The following is a 27,740-nucleotide window of genomic DNA, read 5'->3' as shown; positions in this document are numbered from 1 at the left end:
GTCATCTGTATATATTCTTTGGGAAAAAAAATGTCTGAATGTCTATTAGTATCTTCTACCCATTTTTTGCTTAGGTTGTTTGTCTTGTCGATATGGAGCTGTTTAAATATTTTGTAATATTAAGTCCTTGTTAGCCATATCATTTGCAAATAGTTTCTCCCACTCAGCAGATTGTCTTTTCATTTTGTCCACTGGTTTCCTTTGCTGTGCAAAGCTTTTAAGTCCCATTCTTTATTTTTACTTTTATTTCTTTCCCCTGAGGAGGTATGCTGCTGCTGCTGCTGCTAAGTCACTTCAGGCTTGTCCGACTGTGCGACCCCATAGACGGTAGCCCACCAGGCTCCTCTGTCCATGGGATTCTCCAGGCAAGAATACTGGAGTGGGTTGCCATTTCCTTTTCCAGTGCATGAATGCACGCATGCTAGGTTGCTTCAGTCGTGTCCGAGGAGGTATACTTACAAATATCGGTAATTTATATCAAAATGTATCCTAGGTTGCAGGTTTTCCCTTTCTAGAACTTTGAATACATCCTTTCTGGCCTGCAAAGTTACTGCAGGGAAATCAACTGATAGCCTTATGGGGATTTTCTTATATATGACTTTTTTCTCCTTTTGCTGCCTTTAGTATTCTCTTGAACTTGCCATTTAAATTATGCTATGTCTTGGTGTGGGTCTGTTTGGGTTCAACTGGTTTTGGATTTTTTTGTGCTTCTTTTACCTGTATATCTGTTTCCTTCTTCAGGTTTTGGAAGTTTTCATCCCTAATTTCCTCAAATATAGTTTTGATTCCCCTTCTTTCTTCTCCTTTGAGACTTCTATAATGCAAATATTGGTATGCTTGATGAGAGCTTTTAAATAATTTTCAGTTTTTATTTTACTTTTTTCCAAGCTTTAAACGTTCTCTTTTTTGTTTGTTTAATTTTTAAATCAAAGGATAATTGCTTTACAGAATTTTGTGGTTTTCTGTCATACATCAGTAAGAATCATCCACAGGTATACCCATGTCCCCTCCCTCCTGTACCTCCCTCCCATCTCCCTCCCCATTCTACCCTTCAGGGAAACTTTCTCTTTTGAATTTGGGCTATTTTGAATTTAGCCTGTTAGGCTTCCCCGGAGGCACTAGTGGTAAAGAACCCACCTGCTAATGCAGGAGACGTAAGACACGTGGGTACGATCCCTGGGCTGGAAGATCCCCTGGAGGAGGGTGTGGGAAACTACTCCAGTATTCTTGCCTGGTAAATCCCAGGGACAGAGGAGCCTGGAGGGATATGGTCCGTAGCATCACAAAGAGTCCGACACAAATGAAGTGACTTAGCCCACGAGCACGCATAGCCGATTAAGGATGTTATGGTAGTTTTAAGTGAACAGTGAAGTTACTCAGCCATACATAGACATGTGTTCATTCTTCCTCAAACTCCCCTCCCATCCAGGCTGGCACAGAATATTGAGCAAAGCTCCATGTGCTAGACGATAGGTCTATGTTGATAATCTGTTTTAAATATAGCAGTGTGTATATGACCTTCCAAAGCTCTCTGACTATCCTTTCCCCTCAGCAACCATAAATTTGTTTTCTAAGGCTGTGAGTCTCTTTCTGTTTTTAAGTAAGTTCATTTATCATTTCTTTTCAGATTCCACATAACAAGGGCTATCTTACAAGATTTCTCCTTCTCTGTTTGACTTAGTATAACATACTCTAGGTCCATCCATGTGCTGCAAATGGCATTATTTCATTCTTGTTAATGGCTGAGTAATAGTCCAATGCATATATGTACCACTCTTCTTTTTCCATTCCTCTGTCAATGGACATTTACGTTGCTTCCTTGTCTTAGCTCTTGTAAATAGTGCTGCAATGAACATTGGAGCCCATGTCTATTTTCAGATCATGGTTTTCTCCAGATATATGCCCAGGAGTGATTGCATGGTCATACAGTAGCACTATTTTTAGTTTTTTAAGGAAATTCCATACTGTAATACCGTAATTCCAATACTCCATAATTGGCTGTACTAGCTTACATTCCCACCAACAGTGTAGGAGTGTTTCCTTCTCTCTGTACCATCTCCAGGATTTGTTGTTTATGGATTTTTTTTTTTAATGATAGCCATTCTGGCTGGTGTGAGGTTGTATCTCATTGTTGATTTGCTTTTCTCTATTAACTAGCACTCTTGAACATCTTTTCATGTGCCTGTTGGATATCTGTATGTCCTCTTTGGAGAAGTGTCTATTCAGGTCTTCTGCCCATTTTTTTGAATGGATTGTTTGTTTTGATGCTGTTAAGTGTAATAAACTGTTAGACAATTTTTAGTTTTTAAACTTTTATCTTTCTTTTTGTTCTGATTAAATGATTTCCATTATTCTATCTTCCAGATCACATATGCATTTTTCTGTATCACTTAGTTTACTAGTCATTCCTTCAAGCATGTTTTTTATTCAGCTATTGAACTTTTCTGATTGAGTATTTTTTAATTTTCTGATTCCTTGCTAAAATTCTCAGTGTGTTCATTTATTCTTTTCCCTAACTCATTTTCCCCTAGTTAGCATATTTATTTACAATGTGTTGAATTGTTTATCTGATAAATTTTATTTCTGTTTCATTATTTATTTTGTCATTATTTGGTATTTCCTTGTTTTTTTCAATTGAGAACAGTTCCTCTGCCTTTCCATTTTAATTTTCTCTGTCTCTATGAATTTAGATGAATTTATGTTAAGAATGAAAATTCCTAGTCTCTACTCCCCTGAGATTCTGTTCTATTAATATTTGACCTGAGTAGAGACTAGACATCTACAGTTTTAATAAAATTTCAGGAAATTTTGATTTAAAGCAAATGATTACCCAGACTTAGAGAAACTTTTCTTTTATGTGGTTTCCAATGCTTTTAGGTCATTATTTTTTTTTTTTTTTGTCATTCAAATGGGAAAAAAAAATCAACATAGTCAAATCAGAATTTCTCTCTCCTCTCATCCTTCAAAAAGGCAACTTTTGCCTTTACCTTTTAATTCACTAATAAATAAATAAATAAATAAAAAGGTTTACAAGATCAGGAATCCTAATCTCTTGTTTACCTCTGATCTACCTGTTTAAAACAATGTGTGGTACCTCTCAGTATTGCTAAATGAATACATATATGCCTAGTAAATGCAAGTTATTATTGTGAAAGGTATTTTTGGAAAGTTATGGCTTCATATAATTCATTTTCTTTTTCCATTAAAGGTCCCCTGCCCCAAGATATTCAGAAAGCATCAGCCCCTCCTTTACTGAATTTGAGAAATACCTGGTACAACAGCTTCATGGCCTTGACCTTCTCCATAAAAGTGTGAGTTTTTCTAAATAAACTAAAAAAAAAAAAGGGGGGGGGAAACTCACATTTGATCATGATTGAAAAATCATCTCGTTTACCTTGGTAGGTATATTATAATAAATGATAAAAAATTAGTTATTTAAAAATAAAAGCTAGATCATAGCACAGTTTGTGAGGATAATATCTCTGAAGCCTTTATTTCTATTATTTACAAATTAATTGTACATCATCATCTTTCAGCTGAGGAGGAAAATTAAACCACTTGATATTTGAAATGAAAACACAATATTCCCAGCTAGCTAGTATTGTAGAGAAAGAAATTAAAACTTAACCTTGTCTATCCATTCATAATAGCATACATCACAGACAGATACTGCTCCTCTCTGCTTGTCATAACTTAAAATTTGATCCATGTTTCAGTTTCCTAAACGAACATCTGAGTTCCTTTTTTCAAGGACAAATATTGTTACTATGTGTTTTAGATACATCATAAACATAAAATAGAATCAGTTCAGTTCAGTTCAAAGGCTCAGGTGTGTCTAACTCTTTGCAACGCCATGGACTGCAGCACGCCAGGCCTCCCTGTCCATCATCAACTCCTGGAGTTTACCCAAATTCATGTCCATTGATTTGGTGATGCCACCCAGCCATCTCATCCTCTGTCATCCCCTTCTCTTCCTGCCTTCAATCTTTCCCAGCATGAGGGTCTTTTCAAATGAGTCAGTTCTTCACAACAGGTGGCCAAAGTATTGCAGTTTCAGCTTCAGCATCAATCCTTCCAATGAATATTCAGGCCTGATTTCCTTTAGGATGGAATGGTTGGATCTCCTTGCTGTCCAAGGGACTCTGAAGAGTCTTCTCCAACACCACAGTTCAAAAGCATCAATTCTTTGGTGCTCAGCTTTCTTTATACTCCAACTCTCACATCCACATGACTACTGGAAAAACCATAGGTTTCACTAGACAAGTGGTCTTCCCTTATAGCTCACTTGAAAGAATCCACCTGCAATGCAGGAGACCCTGGTTCGATTCATGGGTTGGGAAGATCCACTAGAGAAGGGACAGGCTGCCCACTCCAGTATTCTTGGGTTTCCTTTGTGGCTCAGCTGGTAAAGAAGCCACCTGCCATATGGAAGACCTGGATTCAATCCCTGGTTTGTGAAGATCCCTGGAGAAGTGAAAGGCTACCCGCTCCAGTATTCTGGCCTGGACAGTTCCATGGACTGTATAGTTCATGGGGTTACAAAGAGTTGGACATGACTGAGCAACTTTCACTTTCACCTTTGTTGGCAAAGTTCAGTTCAGTTCACTTCAGTCGCTCAGTCGTGTCCAACTCTTTGTGACCCCATGAATCGCAGCAGGCCAGGCCTCCCTGTCCATCACCAACTCCCAGAGGTTACACAAACTCATGGCCATCGAGTTGGTGATGCCATCCAGCCATCTCATCTTCTGTCATCCCCTTCTCCTCCTGCCCCCAATCCCTCCCAGCATCAGGGTCATTTCCAATGAGTCAACTCTTCGCATGAGGTGGCCAAAGTATCGGAGTTTCAGCTTTAGCATCATTCCTTCCAATGAACACCCAGGACTGATCTCCTTTAGGATGGAGTGGTTGGATCTTCTTGCAGTCCAAGGGACTCTCAAGAGTCTTCTCCAATGCCACAGTTCAAAAGCATCAATTCTTTGGCGCTCAGCTTTCTTCACAGTCCAACTCTCACATCCACACATGACCACTGGAAAAACCTTAGCCTTGACTAGAAGGACCTTTGTTGTCAAAGTAATGTCTCTGCTTTTGAATATGCTGTCTAGGTTGTTCATAACTTTCCTTAAAGGAGTAAGCATCTTTTAATTTCACGGCTGCAATCACCATCTGCAGTGTTGGCAAAGTTATGTCTATGCTTTTTAATATGCTGTCTAGCTTGATCATAGCTTTCCTTACAAGGAACAAGCGCCTTTTAATTTCGTGGCTGCAGTCATCATCTGCAGTGATTTTGGAGCCCCCAGAATAAAGTCTGTCATCATTTCCATTGTTTCCCATCTATTTGTCATGAAGTGGTGGGACCAGATGCCATGATCTTACTTTTCTGAAAGTTGAGTTTTAAGCCAAATTTTTCACTCTCCTCTTCCACTTTCATCAAGAGGCTCTTTAGTTCTTCACTTTCTGCCATAAGCGTGGTGTCATCTGCATATCTGAGGTTATTGATATTTCTCCTGGCAATCTTGATTCCAGCTTGTGCTTCATCCAGCCCAGTGTTTCCCATGATGTACTCTGCAAATAAGTTAAATAAGCAGGGTGTCAATATACAGCCTTGACATACTCCTTTATTGATTTGCAACCAGTCTGTTGTTCCATGTCCAGTTCTAACTGTTGCTTCCTGACCTGCGTACAGATTTTAAAAGGTGGGCTGGTACTCCCATATCATTCAGAATTTTCTACAGGTTATGGTGATTGACACAGTTAAAGGCTTTGGCATAGTCAATAAAGCAGAAATAGATGATTTTCTGGAACTCTCTTGCTTTTTTGATGATCCAGCATATACTGGCATTTTGGTCTCTGGTCCCTCTGCCTTTTCTAAATCCAGCTTGAACATCTGGAAGTTCACGATTCATGTACTGGTGAAACTTGGCTTGGAGAATTTTAAGCATTAGTTTATTAGCATGTGAGATGAGTGCAATTGTGCAATAGTTTGAGCATTCTTTAGCATTGCCTTTCTTTGGGATTGGAATGAAAACTGTCCTTTTCCAGTCCTGTGGCCACAGCTGAGGTTTCCAAATTGGCTGGCCTATCGAGTGCAGCACTTTCACAGCATCATCTTTCAGGATTTGAAACAGCTCAACTGGAATTCCATCACCTCCACTAGCTTTGTTTATTGTGATGCTTCCTAAGGCCCACTTGACTTTGCATTCCAGGATGTTTGGCTCTAGGTGAGTGATCACACCGTTGTGATTATCTGGGTCATGATCTTTTTGTATAGTTCTGTGTATTCTTCCAATTCCAAAGAAAGGCAATGCCAAAGAATGCTCAAACTACTGCACAATTGCATTCATCTCACGTGCTGGTAAAGTAATGCTCAAAATTCTCCAAGCCAGGCTTTAGCAATACGTGAACCGTGAACTTCCAGATGTTCAAGCTGGTTTTAGAAAAGGCAGAGGAACCAGAGATCAAATTGCCAACATCTGCTGGATCATGGAAAAAGCAAGAGAGTTCCAGAAAAACATCTATTTCTGCTTTATTGACTATGCCAAAGCTTTTGACTGTATGGATCACAGTAAACTGTGGAAAATTCTGAAAGAGATGGGAATACCAGACCACCTGACCTGCCTCTTGAGAAATCTGTATGCAGGTCAGGAAGCAGCAGTTAGAACTGGACATGGAACAACAGACTGGTTCCAAATAGGAAAAGGAGTACGTCAAGGCTGTATATTGTCACCCTGCTTATTTAACTTCTATGCAGAGTACATCATGAGAAACGCTGGACTGGAAGAAGCACAAGCTGGAATCAAGATTGCTGGGAGAAATATCAATAACCTCAGATATGCAGATGACACCACCCTTATGGCAGAAAGTGAAGAGGAACTAAAAAGCCTCTTGATGAAAGTGAAAGTGGAGAGTGAAAAAGTTGGCTTAAAGTTCAACATTCAGAAAACGAAGATCATGGCATCTGGTCCCAATCACTTCATGGCAAATAGATGGGGAAACAGTGTAAACAGTGTCAGACTTTATTTTTGGGGGCTCCAAAATCACTGCAGATGGTGACTGCAGCCATGAAATTAAAAGACGCTTACTCCTTGGAAGAAAAGTTATGACCAACCTAGTTAGTTTATTCAAAAGCAGAGACATTACTTTGCCGACTAAGGTGTGTCTAGTCAAGGCTATGGTTTTTCCTGTGGTCATGTATGGATGTGAGAGTTGGACTGTGAAGAAGGCTGAGCGCCAAAGAATTGATGCTTTTGAACTGTGGTGTTGGAGAAGACTCTTGAGAGTCCCTTGGACTACAAGGAGATCCAACCAGTCCATTCTAAAGGAGATCAGTCCTGGGTGTTCTTTGGAAGGAATGATGTCAAAGCTGAAACTCCAGTACTTTGGCCACCTCATGTGAAGAGTTGACTCATTGGAAAAGACTTTGATGCTGGGAGGGATTGGGGGCAGGAGGAGAAGGGGACGACAGAGGATGAGATGGCTGGATGGCATCACTGACTCGATGGAGGTGAGTCTGAGTGAACTCTGGGAGTTGATGATGGACAGGGAGGCCTGGCGTGCTGTGATTCATGGGGTTGCAGAGTTGGACAAGACTGAGCAACTGAACTGAAATCTGTGTATTCTTGCTTCCTCTTCTTAGTATCATCTACTTCCGTTAGGTCCATACCATTTCTGTCCTTTATTGTGCCCATCTTTGCATGAAATGTTCCCTTGTTATCTCTAATTTTCTTGAAGAGATCTCTGGTCTTTCCCATTCTATTGTTTTCCTGTATTTCTTTGCACTGATCACTGAGGAAGGCTTTCTTATCTCTCCTTGCTATTCTTTGGAACTCTGCATTCAAATGGGAATATCTTTCCTTTTTCCTTTGCCTTTGGCTTCTTTTCTTTTCACAGCTATTTGTAAGGCCTCCTCAGACACCATTTTGCCTTTTTGCATTTCTTTTTCTTGGGTATGATCTTGATCCCTGCCTCCTGTACAGTGTCACAAGCCTTTGTCCATAGTTCTTCAGGCACTCTATCAGATCTAATCCCTTGAATCTATTTCTCACTTTCACTGTATAATTGTAAGGAATTTGCTTTAGGTCATACCTGAATGGTCTCATGGTTTTCCCTACTTTCTTCAATTTAAGTCTGAATTTGGCAATAAGGAGTTCATTATCTGAGCCACAGTCTGCTCCTAGTCTTGTTTTTGCTGACTATTCAGAGCTTCTCCATCTTTAGCTGCAAAGAATATAATCAATCTGATTTCGGTATTGACCATCTGGTGATGTCCATGTGTAGAGTCTTCTCTTGTGTTGTAAGAGGGTGTTTGCTATGACCAGTGTGTTCTCTTGGCAAAATTCTAATATAGAATAATATGTAGTAAGTAGCGAAATTCTATAGTGTGAATCACATTTAGTGAACAACAAAGTTCTCAGATAATAAAAAAATTTTACCACAAATAATTCACTATTATATTTTCCATGAGTTTTTTTTTTTTTACCTGCTAAAGGCTTTTGTGAGGTGTATTTTGACTTATTTTAATCAGATATTGGTTTAAAATTTTTTTAATTCATTTATTTTTTATTGAATGATAATTGCTTTGCAGAATTTTGTTGTTTTCTGTCAAGCCTCAACATGATAGCCATGGGTATCCATATATCTAGTCCCTTTTGAAACTCCCTCCCATCTCTCTCCCCATCCCACCCCTCTAGGTTGATGCCGAACCCCTGTTTGAGTTTCCTGAGCCATACAGCAAACTCTCATTGGCTATCTACTTACATATGGTAATGTAAGTTTCCCTGTTACGTTTCCATACAACTCACCCTCTCCTCCCCTCTCCCCATGTCCATAAGTCTAGTCTCTATGTCTGTTTCTCTATTACTGCCCTGTAAATAAATTCTTCAGTACTATTTTTCTGGATTCCGTATATATGCATTAGAATACATTATTTATCTTTCACTTTCTGGCTTACTTCACTCTGAAATTGGTTCTAAGTTCATCCCCCTCCTTAGAACTGACTCAAATGCATTCCTTTTTTATGGCTGAGTAATAATCCATAGTGTATATGTACCACAACTGCTTTATCCATTCATCTGTCGATGGACATCTAGGTTGCTTCCATGTTCTAGCTATTGTAAATAGTGCTGCAATGAACAAGGGATATATGTGTCTTTTTCAATTTTGGTTTCCTCAGGGTATATGCCTAGGAGTGGGATTGCTTGGTCATATGGTGGTTTTATTTCTAGTTTTTAAAGAAATCTCCATACTGTCTTCCATAGTAGCTATATCAATTTACATTCGCACCAACAGGGCAAGAGTGTTCCCTTTTCTCCACACCCTCTCCAGCATTTATTGTTTGTAGACTTTTTGATGAGGGCCATTCTGATCAGTGTGAGGTGGTATCTCATTGTAATTTTGATTTGCCTTTCTCTAATAATGAGCAAAGTGTCGGACGCAACTGAGCGACTGAACTGAACTGAACTGAATAATGAGCGATGTTGAGCATCTTTTCGTATGTTTGTTAACCATATGTATGTCTTCTGGAGAAGGCAATGGCACCCCACTCCAGTACTCTTGCCTGGAAAATCCTATGGACGGAGGAGCCTGGAAGGCTGCAGTCCATGTATGTCTTTGGAGAAATGTCTGTTTAGGTCTTTTCCCCACTTTTTGATTGAGTTCTTTATTTTTCTGGCATTTCTGAATTGTATTAGCTGCTTGTGTATTTTGAAAATTAATCCTCTTTCAGTTGTTTCATTTGCTATTATTTTCTCCCATTCTGAGGGTTGTCTTTTCACCTTGCTTATAGTTTCCTTTGCTGTGCACAAACCTTTAAGTTTAATTGGGTCCCACTTGTTTACTTTTGTTTTGATTTCCATTACTTTAGGAGGTGGGTCATAGAGGATCCTGCTTTGATTTGTGTCATTGAATGTTCTGCCTATACTTTCTTCTAAGAGTTTTATAGTTTATGCTCCTACATTTAGGTCTTTAATCCATTTTGAGTTTATCTTTGTGTATGGTGTTAGGAAGTGTTCTAATTTCACTCTTTTACATGTAGCTATCCAGTTTTCCCAGCACCATTTATTGAAGAGGCTGTCTTTGCCCCATTGTATATTCTTGCATCCTTTGTCAAAGACAAGGTACCATAGGTGCATGGGTTTATTCCTGGGCTTTCTATCTTGTTCTGTTTGTCTATATTTCTGTTTTTGTTCCAGTGCCATATTGTCTTGATGACTGTAGCTTTGTAGTATAATCTGAAGTTAGTGAGAGGGTAACAGGCAGGAAGGTCAGAGGTCTCCAAACAGAGGAAATAGGCTGCAAGTGTCAGACATTTTTTCTCTCTCTTAAGCAGCAGGAGGAAACAAACTAGCGATATTTCTTTTCCCTTCTCTATACAAATTTAAAAGGAGGTTTCTCTTAAAATACTGGATTGCCATAATGACACCTGGTTCCATCTGAAGTTAACTATTCTCAAACCTTGAGTTAACCAATGCATTTTTCTTATGGAAATGTTTGTCTTAAGCTATGTTAATGTACTACATTTACTAATTAGAACATTAACTAATTAGTACATTTACTAATTAGTTTATGTACTAATGCGTTTACCCCAGACTCTGTCTTCAAGTCAGTTCCGCCTAATGGCTCAGAACCTACTTGACAAACCATTATGTTATACTCAGACATTGTTCCCCTAATCTATGTAAATGAAACTATTTATATGGTAATCTGCCCTTTTACAAGATTCAAGTCAATTGTTTTATGGCCTGGGATGACTCATCTGGTGCCAAGATGATCCCAAAATACTTCCTATAGATGAGAGGCCTGGTGCCATTCTGAGTTTTAAGACATTCCTTTCTTTCATTAACAAACTGCTAGTGACTATATAACATCCAGCTGAAGAATAACAGGGGGGTACTCTTTCTACTCCCTTCTGATGCCTATGTCAGAAGCTTTCTCTATCTCCTTTACACTTTAATAAAACTTTATTACACAAAAGCTCTGAGCTGTCAAGCCTCATCTCTGGCCCCAGATTGAATTCTTCTCCTCCAGAGGCCAAGAGTCCTGGCGTCTTTTCCTGGTTCAGCAACAACCTTTCTTTCATTAAGAAGGTTGATTCCTCCAGTTCCATTCTTCTTCCTCAGGGTCTTTTGTGTTTCCATATGAATTGTGAAATTTTTTTTTCTAGTTCTCTGAAATATGCCTTTGGTAATTTGATAAGGATTGCACTGAATCTGTAGATTGCACTTGTTAGTATAGTCATTTTCACAATATTGATTCTTTCTACCCAGGAACATGGAATATCCTTCCACCTGTTATGTCATCTTTGATTTCTTTCATTAGTGTCTTATAATTTTCTGTAAACAGTTCTTTTGTCTCCTTAGGAAAGTTTATTCCTAGATATTTAGTTCTTTTTGTTGCAGTGGTGAATATGATTGATTCCTTAATTTCTCTTTCTGATTTTTCATTGTTAATATATAGAAATGCAAGTGATTCCTGTGTATTGATTTTGTATCCTGCAACTTTGCTAAATTCACTGATTAGCTTTAGTAATTTTCTGATACTATCTTTAGGGTTCTCTATGTACAGTTTCACATCATCTGCAAACAGTGAGAGCTTACTTCTTCTATTCCAATCTGGATTCCTTTTCCTTTTCTTCTGATTGTTGTAGTTAGGACTTCCAGAACTATGTTGAATAACTGTGGTGAAAGTGCGCACCCTTGTCTTGTTCCTGATCTTAGGGGGAATGCTTTCAGTTTTTCACCATTGAAAATAATGCTTGCTGTAGGCTTATCATATGTGGCCTTTACTATGTTGAGTTAAGTTCCTTCTATGTCAATTTTTTGAAGAGTTTTATTCATAAATGGATGCTGAATTTTGTAAAAGGCTTTTTCTGCATCTACTGAGATAATCATATGTTTTTTATTTTTCAATTTGTTAATATGGTGTATCACATTGATTGACTTCTGTATATTGAAGAATCCTTGCATCCCTGGAATAAATTCAACTTGATCATAGTGTATGAAAAAAATAACTGATGTTTTGTTTCAAATTCAGTTTGAAAAACACAAACACAGTTTGAAAACAAATTCAGTGTTGCTGAATCTTCAAAAATTTTGTCAAGGATTTTTCATCTATGTTCATGGGTGATATTGGCTTGTAGTTTTATTTTTTGTTATTGTCTTTTTCTGGTTTTGGTATCAGGATGATTGTGGCCTCGTAGAATGAGTTTGGAAGTGTTCCTTCCTCTGCAATTTTTTGAAGGAGTGTTAGAAGCATATGCATTAGCTCTTCTCTGAATGTTTGATAGAATTCCCTTGTGAAACTACCTGGTCCTTGGCCTTTGTTTTTTGGGAGATTTTTGATCACAGCTTCAATTTCAGTCCTTGTAACTGAGTTGTTTATAATTTCTATTTCTTCCTGGTTCAATCTTGGAAGATTGAACTTTTCTAGAATCTGTCCATTTCTTCCAGGTTATCCATTTTATTGCCATGTAGTTGTTTTGATAGTATCTTATAGTCCTTTGTATTTCTACATTGTCTGTTGTAACCTCTCTTTTTTCATTTCTAATTTTGTTGATTTGATTCTTCTCCCTTTTTTCCTTGATGAGTCTGGCTAAAGGTTTGTCAGTTTTGTTTATCAAAGAACCAGCTTTTAGTTTTATTAATCTTTCTATTGTTTCTTTCATTTATTTCTGCTCAGATCTCTATGATTTCTTTCCTTCTACTGACTTTGGGGTTTTTTGTTCATCTTTTTCCAGTTGTTTTAGGTGTAAAGTTAGGTTGTCTATTTGATTTGTTTGTTTGTTTGTTTCTTGAGGTAGGACTGTATTGCTATATAATTCCCTCTTAGAACTGCTTTTGCAGAATCCCATAGGTTTTGAGTTATCGTATTTTCATTGTCATTTGCTTCTAGAAATTTTTTGGTTTCCCTTTTGATTTCTTCAGTAACCTGTTGGTTATTTGGAAACATGTTGTTTAATCTCCATGTGATTGTGTTTCTTACAGTTTTTTTCTTGTAATTGATATCTAGTCTCATAGCATTGTGGTCAGAGAAGATGCTTATACGATTTCAAATTTCTTAAATTTATTGCGTTTTGATTTGTGACCTAAGATGTGGTCTATCCTGGAGAATGTTCCATGTGCACTTGAGAGAAGGTATATTCTTCCGCATTTGAATGGAATGTCCTGAAGATAGCAATGAGATCCGTCTCATCTAATGTATCATTTAAGACATGTGTTTCCTTATTAATTTTCTGTTTTGATGATCTGTCCATTGGTGTGAGTGGGATGTTAAAGTCTACTATTACTGTGTTACTGTCGATTTCTCCTTTTATGTCTGTTAGTGTTTGTTTTATGTATTAAGGTTCTCCTGTGTTGGGGGCATAGATATTTACAATTGTTATGTCTTCCTCTTGGATTGATCCCTTGGTCATTATGTAGTGTCCTTCCTTATCTCTTGTAATCTTCTTTATTTTAAAGTGTATTTTGTCTGGCATTAGGATTGCTACTCCAGCTTTCTTTTGCTTCCCATTGGCATGGAATATATTTTTCCATCCTCTCACTTTCAGTCTATATGTGTCTTTAGGTCTGAAGTGGGTTGTTTGTAGACAGCAAATATATGGGTCTTGTTTTGGTGTTCATTCAGCCAGTCTGTGTCTTTTGGTTGGAACATTTAGTCCATTTACATTTAAAGTAATTATTGATATGTATGTTCCTATTGCCATTTTAAAAGTTATTTGAGGTTGATTTTGTAGATCTTTTTTCTTCTCTTGTATTTCTTGACCATATATTTCCATTTAACATTTGTTGTAAAACAGGTTTGGTGGTACTGAATTCTTTTAACTTTTGCTTGTCTGAAAAGCTTTTTATTTCTCCATCCATTTTGAATGAGGTCCTTGCTGCGTACAGTAATTTTGGTTGTAGATTTTTCCCTTTCATTACTTTAAATGTATCCTGCAATTCCCTTCTGGCCTGCAGAGTTTCTGCTGAAAGCATATGGACTTTCCCTTGTATGTTACTTGTTGCTTCTCCCTTGCTGCTTTTAATATTCTTTCTTTGTGTTTAGCCTTTGTTAGTTTGATTAGTATGCATGCTTCTCCTTGGGTTTTCCTGTGTGGGACTCTTTGTGCCTCTTGGGCTTGATTGACTATTTTCTTTTCCCCGATGGGGAAATTTTCAACTATAATTTCTTCAAAAATTTTCTTATACCCTTTCTTTTTCTCTTCTTTTTCTGGTACATATGATATTGTCCCAGAGGTCTCTGAGACTATTCTCAGTTCTTTTCATTCTTTTTACTTCATTCTGCTCTTCAGAAGTTATTCCCATTATTTTATGTTCCAGCTCACTGATTCACTCTTCTGCTTCAGATATTCTGCTATTGATTCCTTCTAGAGTATTTTTAGTTTCAGTAATTGTGTTGTTTGTCTCTGTATGTAAATTATTTAATTCTAGGTCTTTGTTTATTGACTCTTGCATTTTCCCCATTTTGTTTTCAAGGTTTTTGATCATCTTTACTATCATTATTCTGAATTCTTTTTCAGGCAGTTTTCCTGTTTCCTCTTCATTTATTTGGGCTTCTGTGTTTCTTAGTTTGTTCCTTAACTTTGTAGTATTTCTCTGCCTTTTCAGTATTTTTTTTTTTAACTTATTGTATTTGAGGTCTCCTTTTCCCAGGCTTCAGGGTTGAATTCATTCTTCCTTTTGGCTTCTTTCCTCCTAAGGTTGGTCCAGTGGTTTGTGTAAGCTTTGAATAGGGTGAGATTTGTGCTGAGTTCTTTGTTTGTTTTTCCTCTGATGGACAAGGGTGAGTGAGGTGGTAATCCTGTCTGTTGGTGATTGGGTTTGCATTTTCGTTTTGTTTGTTGTTTAGATGAGGCATCCTACACAGGGTGCTACTGGTGGTTGGTTGATGCTGGGTCTTGTATGCAAGTGGTTTCCTTTGTGTGAGTTCTCACTATTTGATACTCCCTAGGGTTAGTTCTCTGGTAGTCTAGGGTCTTGGAGTAAGTGCTCCCACTCCAAAGGCTCAGGGCTTGATCCCTGCTTCTTGTAGAAATGAGATGACCCGGAAGCTGAAAAGAGGACCTTTCAATCCAGGCTGAACACCTAAGACCTTATCCCCCAGCAGGCTGGTGGTTGTCCTTATTTTTTATCTGTCACAGGCATGTACTCATATATGTATGGTTTTACCAAGTGCACCTTGAAACTCTTGGGCTTTTATCCTCTCGCACACTTTCCCTGTGGCTGAGAACCCGTCCTCAGGGTAAACTGCTTTCCATGAATTTTTTACATAGCTGAGATTATATTATATATATAATTTCACATCCTGCTATTTTCCTGATAGCTTAATTTAAGAATAACTCCTATTAATAAAAACTGTAAACATACCTTAAGAAATAATAAATATTGTGCTAATTGATATTAAAGTGAATGGTTTTGATGTTCTATGTCTCATGCATGCATTAATTAAAATGAAATGTCAAGGTCAATTGCTTTTTGGAAGTACTCTTGGTTTATACTAATTAAAAATAGTGACTATGTTTATCTACCATTGCCATAAAATGTGTAATCATGTACTCAGTAGCTTGCAACAACAAGTATTTAAAAATTTAATCTCAGAAGTGATACACTGTTAATTCCAACTCATATCTATATTGAAAAAATGCCATAGGGTAAGTTCAACTTCAACTGGAACAAAGTAGAATTTCTCCATAGAGGTTGGGATGAGCAGAGTAAGAGAGAATGCTTTCTGAACAGTAATCTTATTTCTATAGTGGCAAATGTATTCTTTTATTCACTTTGACAGGAACATACTCTGAGTTCATGTAAAAGTGGTTTGAAATTATTAAGGAATCAATTTAATAGAAGAGGTGCTAAACATCTCTAATTTATAAAACTCGAAATTATTTGATTTGCCAAAAGGACTTTGCTGCATTCCCAGAATCATGCAAAAAACATTTTGTGAAGATTTTGTAAAAATGGTAATGCACAAGAAATTATGTTATGTCTGTAGCATTGAAGGGTAGTAATATTGCAAATATTCTAATAGTTCAGATCTATCCATGTACTGATGAATGGGACATTAGTGTTATTGAAATCAGACTTTTCTTTGATAAGATTTTGAAAGAGGACTCTATATCTGAAAAGAAACCTGGATGTTTGAGGAAATATTTAGCAAACTAATGCTCTTTTAAGGGAAAGTTTTTCCTCTGTGGAAATGAGGTAGACTGTCATTTGAGTTGATCTAGGGTGGGTGATGTGGTAGGCTGAACAACATTCCCCAAAGATACCCAGGTCCTACTCTGGAACCTGTGACTGTCATTTTATATGGTAAAAAGGACTTTACAAATGTGATTATGGATTTTGAGATAGGAATACTGTGTCATGGATTATCTGGGTGAAACCCTAAATATGATCTCAAGTGTCCTTGTGAAAGGCAGGCAGAAGTGAATATATGATTACTACCTAGAGAAGAAAAGGCAGTTTGATTATGACAGCAGAGATTGGAGTGATAACACTTTGAAGGTGGAGGAAGGTATCACAAGCTGAGGAGTACAGGTGACCACTAGAAGCTCTAAAAGCAAAGGAAATGGCTCCTCCTCTAGACCCCCTAGAGGGAACACAGTCCTGCCAGTTCCCTGATTGTGGCCCAGTGAAATTCATTTCAGACTTTTGGTCTTCAGAACGGTAAGGGAATACATTTATATTGTTTAAGCCACCAATTTGTGGTGATCTGTTACTTTGAGACAATATATTTATGCTGTTTAAGCCATCCATTTGGTGGCTTTGTTTCAGCAGCCCTGAAAAATGGATACACAGATATCAGTGAGAATTTATTCCTCACAGCTTTTTACCAAACTGTATCATGGACAGTTTCACACTCTCAGGGTCCTCTTAATTATTAATCCTAAAAGCTAATACCATGAATTCCCTCTGGAATTAGTTTTAATCAAAGTTTTATTTTGATTTTTGTTTGCATTTAAATTTTAAATGCATGAATTCCTAAGTAGCTAATTCTGTGTTTAATTTGGCAAGCTGCCTTGCTAACAGATCTAACCAAATTTTTCTATCTCTATGTCTCTTTCTGTCTGTCTGTCTCTGTGTCTGTCTGTTTGTGTCTATCTGTCTTTCTCCCTGTCATTATCTCTCTCTTTCCTACTATAACACTTAAGTCCAGATTTTGTGGAATATGGCATAGACTAGATTGCTTTTTAACAGAAGTTGATTGGAAAGGGCTATGAGTGAAGCTTCTCACATGACCCAGTGAGAGCACAGCCCATCAGATAATCAGATCACAACAGTTTAGTTACAGAGTTAGAAAGCTCTTCATTCCAACTCTTCATTTCCCATTCACCTCTCTGTTCCCCCCAAAGCTGAAACTGAAGTATTTATATCCTCTCTAAGTAGCTGAGTGGGCTCCTTTGGTATGCATTGAGTCTGCTGAGTGTTATTTCTGTTAAGAGAGCTTGAACACAGCTGATTGCCCAGGGGCTGAGGGATCTGCATCCTCAAGGATTGCTATGAGGGAGTTCTGTGGGTTGTGCATCTCCCCCTCGCATCTATTTATTCACAGTTCTCTTTGTTTTCAGAGGGCCCCCTCCCAGCCTAAGGTCTGGAGGTTGGGGGCTGCCCTCTAAGGAACTTCTGAGGTCTGGGCAATGAGGTCTGAGAGGAGGCACTCAGAGCAGCTTTCTCCTGGTAGTGCGGGGAATGAGAGAGGGTCCCTGGCCCACTTACTCCATCTGCCTGTCAGAACATGTGGGACTGCAAAGGAGGCTGTGGAAAGGGCTGGCTTTTCTTTCAGTCTCTTCTCCTAGAGAATTTATTACTGAAACAGGAGCTGGTGAGGTGATGCTGGCTGGAGTTAGAGGTGGGCTAGTGAATGATGGGGAGAAGGCAATGGCACCCCACTCCAGTACTCTTGCCTGGAAAATCCCATGGATGGAGGAGCCTGGTAGGCTGTAGTCCATGGGGTTGCTAAGAGTCAGACACAACTGAGTGACTTCACTTTCACGTTTCACTTTCATGCATTGGAGAAGGAAATGGCAACCTGATCTAGTATTCTCTCCTGGAGAATCCCAGGGATGGGGGAGCCTGATGGGCTGCTGTCTATGGGGTTGCACAGAGTCGGACACAACTGAAGCAACTTAGCAGCAGCAGCAGTGAATGATAGGGAGAGATTTATTAGTTTGGTTTCTCTGAATCGTGTAAAATTATTGTTACCAGTTTTTAGTTACACCTACTGCTGAGAAATGACATTTTTTTGGAAGGTGTAAAGAATAATTTTATGGGATTTAGAGTGGAGAAAGGTTCATATCGTCTTATTCACTCTACCATTGTTCAGAAGTCAGATAATCACAATAGCTAACAGAATTTACCATGTGCCAGATACTGTTCCATGTATTTTTCCTGACATAATTCACTTAATCCTCATAAGAACCTCTTAAGGAGAGTGTTATTATTATAACTACTTTTATAGGTGAGAGAACTGAGTGAGAGAAGGTTTGAGCAACCATTGAACCTGCAAATTAGAGGCAAATATGGCTTAAAAATTTAACCAATACAATAATGGCATTAATGCACTTCAAAAATTCTGGGACCTCTTTACAACTCTTGTGAATAAGCTGAAAAAGAAAAAGGATGAGCAACAGTATCACTATCAGACTAAAAACACATTGCCTAACCCTTTCTTCCATATCTAGAACATCACTGTGTTTCCTGTACCTAGAACTGGTGTGTGTGTGTGTTGTGTGTGTGTATTTGATGAAATCTATTACTGATTATGACCAACCTGGATAGCATATTAAAAATCAGAGATATTACTTTGCCAACAAAGGTCCATCTAGTCAAGGCTATGGTTTTTCCAGTGGTCATGTATGGATGTGAGAGTTGGACTGTGAAGAAAGCTGAGCGCTGAAGAATCGATGCTTTTGAACTGTGGTGGTGGGGAAGACTCTTGAGAGTCCCTTGGATTGCAAGGAGATCCAACCAGTCCATCCTAAAGGAGATCAGTCCTGGGTGTTCATTGGAGGGACTGATGCTAAAGCTGAAACTCCAATACTTTAGCCACCTCATGTGAAGAACTGACTCATTGGCAAAGACCCTGATTCTGGGCGGGATTGGGGGCAGGAGGAGAAGGGGACGACAGAGGATGAGATGGCTGGATGGCATCACCGACTCGATGGCCATGAGTTTGAGTGAACTCTGGGAGTTGGTGATGGGCAGGGAGGCCTGGCATGCTGCAGTTCATAGGGTCACAAAAAGTCGGACACGACTGAGCGACTGAACTGAACTGATTACTGATTAACATCGTAATAATGAGTTTGTTTTCTTTTTGTATCGATACCGTCCCCCCAGGACTAATTTATTTATTTGCTGACTTATTCAGCATATACTGATTAAATACATGCCTACTATGTGCAGACTTGTGCTAGTTGTTGACCCATCAGAAAACGAAACACACTCGTACTTTGCCATCATGGTCTTTCCAGTATAGCTGTATTTTGACGTTACCTGCTGTAGTACTAAAGTGAAATTCAGTATTTAAGCACCAGGGAAAGAATAAGAGAGGAAGACAAGGAGGCAAATGATAGGCAGTCCTGTGGGGAGCTATCCCTGATGCCCCAGAAATCAGTACTGGGGCTCTGCTGGGTCCAGTGCTTGCCTAAGCTGTTCTTTGTCCTCTTTCCTTCTCCTCTTAAGCCAGGTGAACAGACACAAGTTGTCCCCAATTAGCTCCGTCAAGGAGATTCCCTAAAAGCTGCGAGGGGCAGAACTAGGGTGTCTGCTGGGCTCTAAAGGTCACTGGCTTCTTTAGGTAGCTGATGGAGGGTCCTGACCCTTTGTTGGTCACAGACTTTGCCCCGAGCCGTAGCCGCTGGCTTGTATGAATGCAGATGGAAGGCTTTTTATTTTTTCTCTCCATCCTCCTCTAAAACACAATTAAAAGGTCAACCAAGGATCCTGAACAAATTGTGCTGGGGTTGAAGGGAAAGGAAGCAGAGGGAGCACTTTGTCTGTGGATTAGCTTGTTTACGACAGAGCAAAAAAACATTTTGTTTCAAGCAGAGATGTATGCCTTTGTCAATAAAACCAGGCTTGGAAAGGACAAAAATCAGCCTGTTTGTCAAGAGTCCCCACATGCTTAAGAATCCAGCCACAGCAAAGGGGCTTGCAAATGTCGGTATGCGCACACAAAGTCACTTCAGTGGTGTCTGACTCTTTGCAATCCCATGGGCTGTAGCATGCCAAGCTCCTCTGTCCATGGAATTCTCCAGGCAAGAATACTGCAGTGGGTAGCTATTCCCTTTTGCAGGACTGAGCTCACATGTCCTATGTCTCCACCATTGTCAGCCGGGTCCTTTACCACTGGTACCTCCTGGGAAGCCCTGTGAATGTGTGTACCCAGCCCTGGTAGCTCAGTTCATAAAGAATCTGCCTGCAATGCAGTAGACCTGGGTTTGATCCCTGGGTTGGGAAAATCCCCGGGAGAAGGAAATGGTAACCCACTCCAGAATTCTTGCCTGGGAAATCTCATGGACAGAGGAGCCTGGCAGGCTGAAGTCCATGGGGTCACGAGAGTCAGACACAACTTAGTGACTAAACTACCACCAGCCTAATAACATTGCTGCTCTGGCCATTCAACAAGAGGAAGCATAGGATGCTTGTTACAGGGGACTCTGGAAAGAACTTAAGTTCAAGTATTTGTGTCAGTAAAGGATACACCAGTAAAGGACAGAGGTCAATATTTGGCTCAGATAGTAAAGAATCTGCCTGTAATGTGGGAGACCCGGGTTCAGTCCCTGGGTTTGGAAGATTCCCTGGAGAAGGAAATGACAACCCACTCTGGTATTCTTGCCTGGAAAATTCCATGGACAGAGGAACCTGGTGGGCTATATAGTCCATGGGGTCACAAAGAGTTGGACACGCCTGAGCGACTAACACACACACAATGAATGAGTTATTACTGTCGGCAGTAGGGGCTCAGTCTGGCTAGGAGTCTCTGGGAGATGGTGTGGAAGTTGCTTCAGAGTTTTCTTACCCAAGAAGTGATGGAGCTGCAGTACCTATGCACCAGCTCACTCTGTCATTGACAAAGGACTGTTCCCGAGGGTTCAGATTCTGCAATCTTCTAGCGGAGCCCTCTTTTGCATGCAGGGAAAGCTTTACGACAGAAAACTGCAGCGCATGCAGTAGGAAGTGGTATGTGCAGAGGGTATATATACAAGACTACCAACCAAAATGCTACAAACTCTAATCCTGATGGGAGGAGGTGAGCAAAGATCTGGTGATCTCATCACACCCTGAGCCAAATCATCTTGTCTGAGTTATGAGGACCACGGTCCAGGAATGAGTCAATAGTTACCCTCGGATGGTGACTGATGGGAAAAGCCAGACGACCTGAGAGGGCCTGAGAATCCAGCTTCTGAATAGGATCTTCCTAAAAGCAGGGTATGCGGAACATCTGTATTAGAGGCTGGAGCCAGCAGCCCACAGGCCTCAAGTTACATTTTGTTTTGCCTGCAATATGTGTAATTTGTGTGCTTAAATAAATTGCCTGCCAAATTATACAAATCTACAGAGTTCACATAAAAGTCTGTATTTCTAGCTTTCATTAAAGAAAAAAAGAAAAGCCTGGAAGATCTGACAAGGCTGGGATTGCTTTTGTATATGGCCACAATACCTGGGAAATAAACAGCAACTTCCCGCTATGGATGGAAGCGCCCAGTCTCAATCAAGCTGTCCCCGCGCCACTGAGACCAAAAGTCAGTCACATTTACTAGAGAGTTTGTGCTTTTGCTTTCTTACGTCTTGCTTCACTCATTTGTATTCACTACCTGGATACTCTAAACATTTCAGTGGGTAACCCATGATTTTTATAACCTACTCCCTTCGCAACCACATTCTAAGGGCCACTAATGGACACGGGTTTCCAAGCATTTTACTGGCCCTCTGTGACCCCATCCTCACAGTCAGAAAAGTGTTCGAACTCTTAACTCTCTTATTTAAGACATTCGAGAACCTCTCATTATCTTGACCCAAACTCACTTGATTCACATCTCACCAGTTTCAGACTGAAAACACATTTTTAAGGCAAGCTGACCAAACTGTAATGTTTAGATTGCATGATAGGAATCATACTTTCCTATCCTGAACCAAATTTCTTATTTTCACCCAAACCTTATTGTTCCTTCTTGTAAGTGGCAAATTGTGAAAGAGTAGACTCACTCCCACTCTTATGTGACTGAGCACATTCAATCTCTCAGCAGATTTTTTTCAGCATTACCTTCAAAATCTACCTTTGTTCCAAGTGCTGTATTCCATATTAAGCTCCAAAGCCATTGTCATTTCTCTTTTAGATTATGCTAATGATCTCCTAATGGGGCTCTCTGCTTCCACCATTGCTTCCAATAGTCTGTGCTCAATACAGAAGCCAGTGTGATTCTTCTGAAACCTGGCTCCTATCACTCCATCCTGTGTTCAAAGCCCCACTGGCATTTCGTCTTTTGTCATCTTCTACTGCCCTTGGGTCTCCCACCCCGATCAACCTGCCCCAACTGCACTTACTTCCTTACTTGTCTTAGAAAACCCTAGACTACTAATTCCTTGGGCCCTATGCACGTGCTGTTTCCTCTTACTGGCATGCTTTTTCGCTGTATATCTGCAAAACTTACAATCTTCTCTTCTTTCAGGACACAGATCAAATGTCATCTTCTGAATGAGGCCTTTTCTGACCACCTTTTTTTTTTTTTTAACATTGCAACCCACTCTCCAACCCCCAGAAATCCAAGTTTTAGTTTATTTCCAGCTCTTACCACCTTCTGACAATATTTTACTTTTTTGCTCATTCCCTGTTCCCTTGAAGGAATTTTGTCTGTTTTGTTCACAGATGTGTCCTCATTTTGCAGAATGGGACCTGACCCTGAGTAGCTAGCTGCTCAATCATATTTGTTAGATGAATCAATCTGTTTTTCCTTGCCCTGAACAGGAAATTTCCTCTTAATATCTAAGTCTAACCCCTTTTCAGAAGTTGCACACTTTCCTACATCTTTGAAGAAACCTTTCTGATTATTCTTGTTTAGCCTTACCACTATATTTCCTGAAGCTAAAATTATGGATGGGGGAAAAAAAATGATTGTGTTTATCCAGAAAATTAAGGAGGGAATTATGTGGTCTTCATGGCAGCTTCAATAAGTATATGGAGACAGAGAGGGTGACCATAAAAAAAAAAAAAATCTGTGTTATCCTTCCATCTGTGCTGCAAAGCTGTTCTATCTGGGTTTGCTGAGCCTTTCTCACAGACTCCACCAGGCTGGAGTTAACATATTCAGGGGTTCATTGAATAGTGAAGGCAGACCAAGATACAGGAGAAAAAGTGAAAGAAAGTGAAAGTGAAGTCGCTCAGTCGTGTCCGACTCTTTGCAACCCTGTGGACTGTAGCCTACCAGGCTCCTCCGTCCATGGGATTCTCCAGGCAAGAATACTGGAGTGGGTTGCCATTTCCTTCTCCAGGGGATCTTCCCGACCCAGGCATTGAACCCGGGTCTCCTGCATTGGAGGCCGATGCTTTAACCTCTGAGCCACCAGGGAAGAAAAGAAAAGATGAAATAACCGTAGCTTTTAGTGTATTGGTTATCTGTGACTGCATAACAAACCGCCCTGGCACTTGGTGGCTTAAAACACCAAGTGTTTATGGTTGATCATAGATCTATGAATGAGCAGTTTTTTTTGATCTGGGCTGCGTTAACCTGATGTCTGCTGGGTTTGCTCAGGTGTTGTCATCAGCTGGTGGCTTCACTCTCATTTCTGGTGGTTGGCTGCAGCATGGGGAAGACTGGGTCATGTGTTTTCCAGCATGGGATTGTCCACTTGGGGGTGCCAGCGTTCCCAGAGAGTGCTTGGAAACTTGGGGGTGGGGAAGCTTTCAGTTGGGCCATGTTAGCATATATATTGCCCTAAGAGTTTGCATTTTAATATTTCAATTCTCATAGAAAAGTTTGAGACAGAAGATTAATTGTAACATGAGCCTTTGCATTTTACAGATGTATTAGCTGCAACCTTCAACTGTAGAACAAAAGAACATTAAAGAACAATATCCTGCTTTGCTTAGGAAGAGCTTGGAATGCATTTAGCCACCTTCAAGCTCAAGAAAGGAAATCATGAGCGTGCATAGCAGTCTGTTTCCCTCATTAGTCAGAGCCCAGGGGGGTCTCCAGGTTCTCTAGATTCCAGGCTTGGGGTAAGGAAAAGGCTATGTCTTGTCCTTTGTGCAGTAAGGCAAAAGGAAGGGACTGGGATGAACACAGGAAAATGTGACATGAACAGAGGACTGCTAATGGGCTTGAGGACATTTTGGAATGAAGAAATTCAGTGCAGGTCAGCTGGTAAGGGAGAAAGTAAGGTTGAGCCCCAGTATGTGCAGAGTTTTTTGGTACTGATGCTACTTGGTCTTGCTCTGTGAAGATATTGCTGAAACACTGCTTATTCTACATCAGTGGTCCCCAGTCTTTTTGGCACAAGAGACTGGTTTCATGGAAGACAGGTTTTCCATGGACTGGGACTGAAGAATGGTTTTGGAATGATTTCAGCGTATTATGTATTTTGTACACATTATTATTATTATTATTATATGAAGATATATACTGAAATAATTACATAACTCACCATAATGCAGAGTCAGTGGGAGCCCTGGGCTTGTTTTCTTGCCACTAGTTGGTTCCCTCTGTGGGTGGTGGGAGACGGTGGCAGCCACTCCCCGCTACTGGAATTACTGCCTCAGCTCTGCCTCAGATCATCAGGCGTTAGGTTCTTATACGCGGCACACAACCTGGAGCCCTCGCGTGCGCAGTCCACAGTAGGCCTCCTGCTCCTCTGAGAATCTAATACCGTGCCAATACTGGTATGATGGGCGGTGGAGCTCAGGCGGTAATGTGAGCCGTGGGGAGCAGGTGTAAATGCAGATGAGACTTCATTTGTTCACTGCGGTTCATCTGCTGTGTGGTCCAGTTCCTCACAGGCCAAGGACCGCTACTGGTCCATATCCTGGAGTTTGGGGACTTAAACTTTGTGAAATGATGCCGAATCCTAGGTGGTAGAGTAGGATCCTAACAGGGCAAATTTGGGAAATGGTTTTCCCTCTCTTTCCCACACTTGAATGAGTGTTTTACCAAATTGCTTGCTATCAGTAGTTTAATTTTCTTCAAAATTAGCATGTTTCACTTTGTTTTCTTTACTCACTGTTTTGGAGCCAGCCTGGTTAAACCTTCCCACTCACTAAATTGCTAGTCAAAATATTTTAGGAAGGAAGCTCAAACATTCATTGTTTGCCTTATTAAAAATTAACTCAGCCAGATGGAGAAGAAGACAATGTGTGTTCTTGTCTGACACCTGCTTGTTATCTTCCCCTATGTTCATCTGCATACCAGGTCTCACACCATGTGGTCCATGAGGCCAGCCACAGGAGCGCTCTTACCTGCATTTTACAGACTGAGGCTGAGGTTAAATGTCTCACTCATGCTTGTGTGAGATGAGGAATGAAATCAGAGCTAGAACAGAGGTTATTTGGGCAAGACCAGGCAAGAACAGTGTTGTTCCTGGAGAAGGCACTGGTGACCCACTCCAGTGCTCTTGTCTGGAAAATCCCAGGGACGGAGGAGCCTGGTGGGCTGCCGTCTATGGGGTTGCACAGAGTCGGACACGACTGAGGCGACTTAGCAGAGCACCAGGTTCCCCAGGTACCATAGAAAGGCCTTGTAGTTTCTTTTGCAGAATATACCAAAATAGCCTGTCTACTGTAAACCCTAATCAGTGCTCTAGAAACATGGGGAAAAGAGATCAGAAACCAAACTAAAATCAGAAACTTGCCTTTCTTGTTACTCTGCCCTCCATTTCTAAAAACACTGTTTTGTGTATTGTCAACACAACGCTTTGACATGTATATATAGTGAAATAATCACCATGATAAGTTTAGTTGGCACATTCACCACCTTACATAGTTACATCATGTGTGTATATATGTGTGATGAAAACTTTTAAGATCTACTATCTAGCTACTTCACATATATGATATAGTATTGCTAACTACAGTCACCATGCTATATATTACATGCTCAGGGCTTATTTATGCTGCAAGTTTATTCCCTTTGACTCTCTTTCCTCACCTCTCCCAGCCCCCTCCCTTTGTTTCTGACAGCTACTATCTTCTGTCTGTTTCTATGAATGTGTTTTTTCAGATTCCACATATAAGTGATTAAAGAGTAGTTGTTGTCTCTGACTTATTCTATTTAGCATAATGCCCTTAAGATACAGCCATGTTGTCATAGATGGCTAGATTTCTTTCCTTTTTATGGCTGTTTACATGTAGCACATTTTCTCGATGCCCTCACCCATCGATAGATGCTTAGGTCACTTCTCCATTTATTTTTGGGTCTCTGGACTATGGAGTCCCTTGGACCTTTTGCTTTAACTCAGTCATGCATTCATTTCTACAAAGGTCTATTGTGCCAAACTTTCTCCTGGTGGTGGTACAACAGGGAAAATTACACGTCTCCTACCCTCAGAAGTCACAGTCTTGCAGGGCTGTGGATTGTAAGAACCTACTCTAGCAATAGGTTTATTGTGGCAAAACAAGTCCTGTGACGAGGCAAGTGCAAGCTGTTATGGGAGGAGATAGAAGGGCCACCTCACATGGCCTAAATTATTAAGATACTGATGTTTGGAAACATAACTTTCATTCTTACCTTTAACAATTTTTTCACTTCAGAAATTGGGAGCACCTGGAAGGGTGAAAGATGATTGTAAAAGAGACCATCACCTTCCAGTCAGAGATGGGTGAACCGCTGAGCTGGCTCAGATTACCCCAGACAGTCCTAAATGGGATGCAGCCTAGCATCTTGAAGCTAAGTATTTTGCAGGGAGATCAATCTTGAAAAGAAAAAAATAAAAGGCCCCATATTTTCCACTCTTATCCACACATTCTCATCTCCTCCCCAGAAATGCCGATCTCCACTTTATTCCTCATGATCTTAGAATAGCCAGGATTATGTCAGCTACTGTGTTCAGGAATTTCAAAGACTTGTTATCATTTAATCCTCCTGACAGTGCTCTGAAGGAGTTATATCTTCACTTACAGATAAAGAAACTGAGATAGGTGTCAGTTTGTTAACTTACCTAAGGCCACACTACTTAAAAATGACTGTACATTCTTTTAAAAAAGCCTAGGAACCACTGGGCTAGCATGAGTTAGTGTTTGTGAGCAAGTTTTCCCTAATAGGTATGGGGAAAACACCAGGACCCCTGGGGTATGGTGGTAATAGGCAGGATGGTATAGTGACCTGGCTCTGCTAAATTTATTTCTATCGGGGGCAAATGGAACCAGACCTGCCATGCACAAGAGAGGAAAGAGGGGTGGAGAGGACAGTGAAAGCCAAGAAGATGAGGGGGCTTGGAGACATGTTCATGGCAGCAGTCCAGACTCCAGAATACCTGCATACAACCAGACTTGGACACACCTAGGGTGTCTGGTTTGAAGGCTGTCCTTCTATCTGCTGAGGGTCCACTGAAGACCCCTACCGCCTGCCTGGTAAGGAGTCTCTGAACAGACAACCAAGCCTTCCTGGAAATCTGTTAGAAAAGTTAGACATGACACTCAACTTGACCTTCTTATCCAGGCATTGACACAGATTGTAGTCCATAGACTGTAAGTTGCCAGTGCCCAACTTTTGTGAGACGGAATCCAGTGTCTCCTTACAGGCGATGCCCCTGGTTGAC

Source organism: Oryx dammah, unplaced genomic scaffold (assembly GCF_014754425.2).
Source record: "Oryx dammah isolate SB20612 unplaced genomic scaffold, SCBI_Odam_1.1 HiC_scaffold_6, whole genome shotgun sequence".
NCBI classification, from domain to species: Eukaryota; Metazoa; Chordata; class Mammalia; order Artiodactyla; family Bovidae; genus Oryx; species Oryx dammah.
The sequence above is the reverse complement of the archived record's forward strand: the minus strand, read 5'-3'. Positions refer to the sequence as shown.